This window comes from Macrobrachium rosenbergii, chromosome 19 (assembly GCF_040412425.1).
Source record: "Macrobrachium rosenbergii isolate ZJJX-2024 chromosome 19, ASM4041242v1, whole genome shotgun sequence".
In the NCBI taxonomy this organism is placed as follows: domain Eukaryota; kingdom Metazoa; phylum Arthropoda; class Malacostraca; order Decapoda; family Palaemonidae; genus Macrobrachium; species Macrobrachium rosenbergii.
Genome location: NC_089759.1, coordinates 12,501,657 through 12,508,572, shown reverse-complemented (window position 1 = coordinate 12,508,572; position 6,916 = coordinate 12,501,657).

Genomic DNA, 6,916 nt, shown 5'->3' with positions numbered 1-6,916 from the left:
TAAAGCTATGAGGAATCGTGTCAACGTTAAAACCTGCAAAGGCTAAGAACCCCTCCATTTAGAATGTGGTGGCTAAATTTCCCAGTCTGAAGCTGCGCCATTAGACTTGTAACAGGCATTCTTCATCAAATTGGATTTTAAATCATGAGAAAAAGGGTAATTCACAGCAAAATCATTAAGAGATCACCTCAGCCCTATATTTCGCCAAACGATTCCCATAATTATCCTTAAGGATTTTGCATCTAAACTCCTTTGGGACTCTATTAGTTTCTGTTCATCCACTGTTTTCCTACTTTCCCGTATTTCATTTTTCTCTATAATACTCGATACTTCTATAATGTTTTTCTTGAACAACTGTTTCAAGTCCATCATAAACCAACAACATCCTTGCTTTCAAAGATATGTAATCCCCGTAACTTTAATTTGATGCCTCATGCTTCTGCCCCACACTTACCTTAAAATGGTGTTGCCCAATTTTTCTTGGTACTCCTTTTACAAAAGGTTATGCAACAACAAATAGTTTCATAAAACTTACGTAATTTCAGAGCCTAATTTCTGGTCATCAATGTAGATCATCAAGGAAAAATGAGTGTGATCTACATTGCTCCTTAAAATCTCAAGGAATTCAAAGAATATATCAAAGGAAGCTTAACCTATCTAAGACATAACTTCTTAGTAACCTCTTTTTTTATCATTCATCAGTGTATTAATTTATGAGTTGGTGTTTCTCAAGAATTTTTTCTTCGTTTTGATGATAATCTTTTTCATGATCTAAACATGAATTTCTGGATCAGTGGTCCAAGCTGGCCCTGTTAAGAAAGGCAATGCTCAAGAACCTCAAATACTCCTCCTCTAATTACTTTATGTGATGTTTGTAACTTCCTAAAAGAAGCTCTGTTTCCGTAGCGGATAAGGTTCTATGTACCGTAATGATTTCCGACCAAAAGAACCCCGGTCTTACCGACGATCTCACTATGTGCAAAGGAGACTAGCAACTAGATTTCTTTACATGATACCTTTCATCCTGTATTATTTAATGCCCTTTCCTCTAGCATGTGTGATGTCTCGGCTTGTGCTGCCCTTCTGGCCAAGACTACTGGGACACATAACAGCGTTGGCACTGTTTCAAAAAGTAACTTTCTACGGACAATTCTCTCAGCAAATGTTTCTTACCAGCCCTTTCTTGGTGACTGTCTCGAAGTCATCTCTACAAGCTACCTTTAAGGTCCACGGACACTCAAAAGTTATTACTTTTTCAGAACAGAGATGGCTATACTTTCCCCTACAGTACGTGTCAATGGACAACTGAATTTGACAGTACCTTCTTACAGCCTCCTATTTCTTTATTTTCATACATAAATCTTTTCTAGTGACTGTTTACAAGCACCAATCTCTGAATGACAGCACTCGCCTCTTGATCAGCAGAAGACTTTTTCTTATTAAAATAACCACCTCATCGTCAGGGAATCTTTTACTCCATAACTCACAGTAACAACCTTGCTAATCCACATGTTTTGTGCAGGATAATGGTGAACACCAGAGAAGTTAATCTGAGGAGTACTTTCTTACTTGGACTTGTAAGTAGAGAACCCTTCAAATGTTTTCACTATGGTAAAGCTCTGACGGTCTTTCACTGGGGAAAAAAATAAAAACGAAATTATATGACGTTTATACTCAGGTAAGCTACATGAAAACCTATCGATAACTTATCTTATTTAATGTTGTATCATACAAGTTCATGATTCTACAAATGAACGACACCGCAGATTTCCATGAAAAGGTATGCATCATAAACTATAACAAAGCAAATACAATATATAAACATTTTTCGTTTTTTCAAAATTTCAATGTTCTGTTTAAAAATCATCTAAAGTGCCTCCAGGTTAATAATGCAACACAAAATAAGATATTAAAATAATGGTTTACTTTTACCAACAATTTTGTGATTATTATTACATGTATCAATGATGAAAGTTATTTTTCTTTTTTTATGACATTAACGTAATGGAAATCACTGCAATTTTCTTTTTCACCTGCGCTTTTGCATTTGTTCAAGGATATATATATATATATATATATATATATATATATATATATATATATATATATATATATATATATATATATATATATATATATATATATATATATATATATATATATATATATATATATATATATGTATATATATGTGTGAGGAAATGAGGGGATGCCTTCAAGGAAAATCAAGATAACGGTCAATGCCACATTCACACTTGAACCGCTGAATTAATGGATGAAACCCTGTGCAGAATTTCTACATCAGCCACTTCATAAGCCCGAAAATAGGGCTCTTCTGCAAGACGTCGAAAACCAACAACACGCTGTGCCATTAACCAGTGTCTTGCACGCACTCTCACGCTTTCTTTGCCTCAAGCGTTTCCTTTCCAGCACCTCTAACTCTCGGCATTATCTGGGTCTTCGTCCTCCCCTTCCCAGAACACTTCCGAAATATTCTTTTTTCATCATCCTACAGTTCTCCATTCTTTGGATAACACTGAATCATCTCAAAATATATTCTATCCACCCTCTCACCTTAGCTACGCCAAACTGTTTAGCACTTCTACTTATCTCTACATTTCTAGCGTTTTGTCTAATAAAATACTACGTTTCAACACCTTCAACCTACTGTTTCACTTGTTATCACTAATTGACACTTCACTCCCCGACACACGCACACACACACATACATTATCAACTTTCCCCTTCCCTCTTTACCAGAACGTCCAAGAAAGGGATTTCTCCCTCCTTCTCTTCTTCCATTGTGAACATGATTTGTTCGTTTAGTTTATTTATGTTTTCTAGGAACTTACGGAATTCTTCCCTGTCTCCTTTATAAATAATCAAGATGTCATGCACGTATCTTACCCATTTTATGATGGAATCGACAAGATCACCGCAGAGGAGGCTGGAGAAATTTCCTTCCAAAATAATGGGAAAATGTTTGGGTTTAGTATCTGAAGGGCATCTAAAACATAACATGAACCTTATAAAAGAATTATCTAAAAATAACGTAAAAGATTGTAAATTTGCAAGTTTAGATGTAACTTCCTTGTTTACCAACGTACCAGTCAAGAAGACGATGGAAGTAATAAAAAAGAATGTGAAGGAAGGAGCTTACACATGTGATTTAGATTATGACGTTTTGATAAAACTGTTGTCTGCGGCCCTCAGCGTTAATGTGTTTAAGTGGGGTGAGAACCATTACATCCAAAAAAAAAAAAAAAAATGGCGTGGCTATGGGTTCGAGTCTTTCGCCGATTTTGGCTAACATTTTTATGGAATGGTTTGAAACGGAAGAGGTGGGTAAATTAAATAAAGGAAACTTAAACGTCATCAAATGGGTAAGATACGTGGATGACGTCTTGAGTATTTATCAGGGAGAAAGATAAGTATTCCATAAGCTCCTAGAAAACATAAATAAACTAAATGAACAAATCAAGGTCACAATAGAAGAGAGAAGGAGGGAGAAATCCCATTCTTGGACGCACTGGTAAATAGGGAAGGGGAAAGTTTAAAATTTAAGGTACACAGGAAGAAGACACACACCAATTCATACATACATAGGTTCTACAGTCATAAGAAAGAAATTAAAATGGGAGTAATGACAGGGTTGGCCATCAGGGCTTATGGGATTTGCAGTCCCGGATTCTTGGATGAAGAGCTGGAATACCTGAGGGAGAGTTTTAGGAGATTAGGATACCCTAAGTGTTGGTGGGAATGGACACACATTAAGGCAAGAAAACACTATTTTGGGGAGAGGGAAGGGATAGAAAAGGAACATTTCAAAGGGAAGAAAATAATTACAATCCAGGACAACAATATTATTACACCCATCAACAGGAAGCTAGATAACTTCAAATTGATAGGCACTTACAAAGACACCATTAGGAATAAAATAGAAACAAAAAGCTAGTAGAGGGGGAAGAGGTAAGAGACGGGGTATATATGGCAGCATGTCTAGACTGAAGAGCGTTACTTCGGCGGAAGCGGCAAATCACGCAAAGAACGAAGCAAGCAACACATACAAAACATTAAGTACTATAATCAGACGCCGGCAGTCGCCAAGCACTGTTGTGAAAAAGACCACAAAATAGACTGGGAAAATATGAATTTTCTGTATAAGAACACAACAAAACGGCTAGACTGATTGTAGAGAATGCCTTCATAACATGCGCTAACAATGTAATGGCAGGCAACACTGGAAACGGGTTTAAAGACCGCCTACCAAGAAAAATCATGTACTCTACAATAGAAGAAAAGAAACGTATAAACACAAGAAACCACTTGGGAGATGAACACCTAGAAGGAGCATCCGGCAGGGAGAGGCCAAAGGGAGAAGAAGGGTAATAACAGGAACAAAGACTTTAATCCACTCCCATGCACAGATATAAATACAGCTGGACTACGTGCCTGGTCATTCTACGGATACTTGACAATGAGGACTGTTAGCCCTGGAAAGCTTGAAATTCTCAGAACAAATAACTCTGCTAGATACCATCCAGTTTCAGTGAGGTCCTGTTGGTAATTGCATTAATGCACAGAACAATTGTGTAAGTGATAAAGTTAATATATATACAGTATATATGTATGTATATGTATATGTATATATATATATATATATATATATATATATATATATATATATATATATATATATATATATATGTATGTGTGCGTGAGTGTGTCGGGGAGTGAAGTGTCAATGGTGATAACAAGTGAAACAAAAAGTTGTTACTGAAACGTAGTATTTTATCAGAAAATTGAAAGCATTAGAAATGTAGAGATAAGAGGAAGTGCTAAACAGTTTGGTGTAGCTAAGGTGAGAGGGTGGATAGAATATATTTTGAGATGATTCAGTGTTATCCAAAAAACGGAGGGCTATAGGCTGATGAAGAGAGAAAAATTCGGAAGTGTTCTGGGAAGGGGAGGACGAAGACCCAGATAATACCGAGAGTTAGAGGTGCTGGAAAGGAAACGCTTAGTGGCAAAGAAAGCGTGAGAGTGCATACAAGACAGTGGTTAATTAATGGCACAGTGTGTGGTTGGTTTTCGACGTCTTGCTGATGAGCCTTTTTTTGGGCTTATGAAGTGGCTGATGTAGCAAACCTGCACAGGGTTTCATCCATTAATTCAGCGGTTCAAGTGTGAATGTGGCATTGACAGTTATCTTGATTTTTCTAATTTATAATTTTTATCATCATATAACCATACGAGTGGTTATGTATACAGAGTATATATATATGTGTGTGCGTGTGTGTGTGTTTGTGAGTGTGTGTTGCATAGGTGTGTACAAGGGTGGTCAAGTGGTAATAATATTTGCTAAGTCAGGAGATGTGGAACAATTTAGGTGGGATTCTTACTGGCAAGTTCGCCATTCACTGCTGAAGCCAACAGAGGCACAATAGATTTTAAAGACTCCCGCCTAAATCGTTCCACATCTCCCGACTTAGCAAATATTACTACCACTTGACCCCCTTGGATACACCAACGCAACGATATATATATATATATATATATATATATATATATATATATATATATATATATATATATATAGATATATATATATATATATATATATATATATATATATATATATATATATATATATATATATATATATATATATTTAACCAACAATGCCCAACTTTGCACTGTACACAGATTGTATGATGATAAAAATTATTAATGAAAAAAACGGAAGACAGCGACAGGAACATTCTGTCTACTAACTAAAGCAATCTACGGTCGACTGACGGTACACAGTTAAGAACCTACCTCAGCTATAGAAGCAAACTTAAACAATTATAATTATCACATCCTACATTCCTACAGTGACTTTCAGATCCCACGTTCCTACAGTGAAAGTTATCAGAGCAAATCATCTGGCTACATTTTTTGTTAAACGTTGAAAAGAAAACATAGACAGCTGCACATCATCGCATCCGACGCGGAAAACATTTTCATAAGGTCGTCTATCGGTGACCCCCAACCTACCTGCCTCTAAGTCACAGAGGTCACGCCCTCTCTATCTACCCACACCACCGTTCGCTTCCTTCTGCAGACAAGTGGACTTCGTGAGTGTTAACCAGTGAGCAAATCGCAATTTGATACCTTAGGCCGGATCCTACTTAAACGGAGAGAGAGGAGATGAAAATGAATTCGGTGCACAATTACTAACCGGTGAGTTAGAATAAATAATTCTTATGACAAACACACAACCATAGTTTATTTACCCACATGTGATGAACATGAAGCCCTGTGGTGGGTGAGGGAGCGAAAAGAGGGAGAGAAAACGGGTCAAAGGAGGGAGGGAGGGAGGGAGGGAGGAAGGGAGATGAATCCCATCTCCTCTCGTAAAGGCGGAAAACCTTTTCCGGAGGCTGGGCTGAGAAGCCGTATTGCCTTCCTCTCCTTGTAGGAAGATGCCAACATAGATGTTGTGCAGAAAACCATAAAACTTCGTTCCACGTCTTTCATTTATTTATTCAAGGGAGTGTTTATATAATGATGTTTACCCAAGCGTCACTCCAGCTGGCATGAAAAACTCCCCATAAAGAATTCATTGCTCATCCCATTCTGCAGTGAAGTCTCTTTTTCACGTGTTTTGTCTGGGGGGATCCCGAGCACAGAAACACCCACCTGGGGGAGGGGGGGAGGTTGCGGGGGGATAGCTCCCGCGGGAAGGTACTGGTCAGGGGGATCGCAGAAGGGCGCTTGTAGCCAAAAACCAGTTGGGAGAATTGGGTGAGGGCGCCGGATTCAAGAAGGATTTGGGGGAGGGGTTTTTTTCCGGGGTAGGGAGAACCTCGCTGGGGGCCAGGGAACACTAAAGAAAGGGGTAATAGAAAACAAGGGGGAAAGCGACTATGAT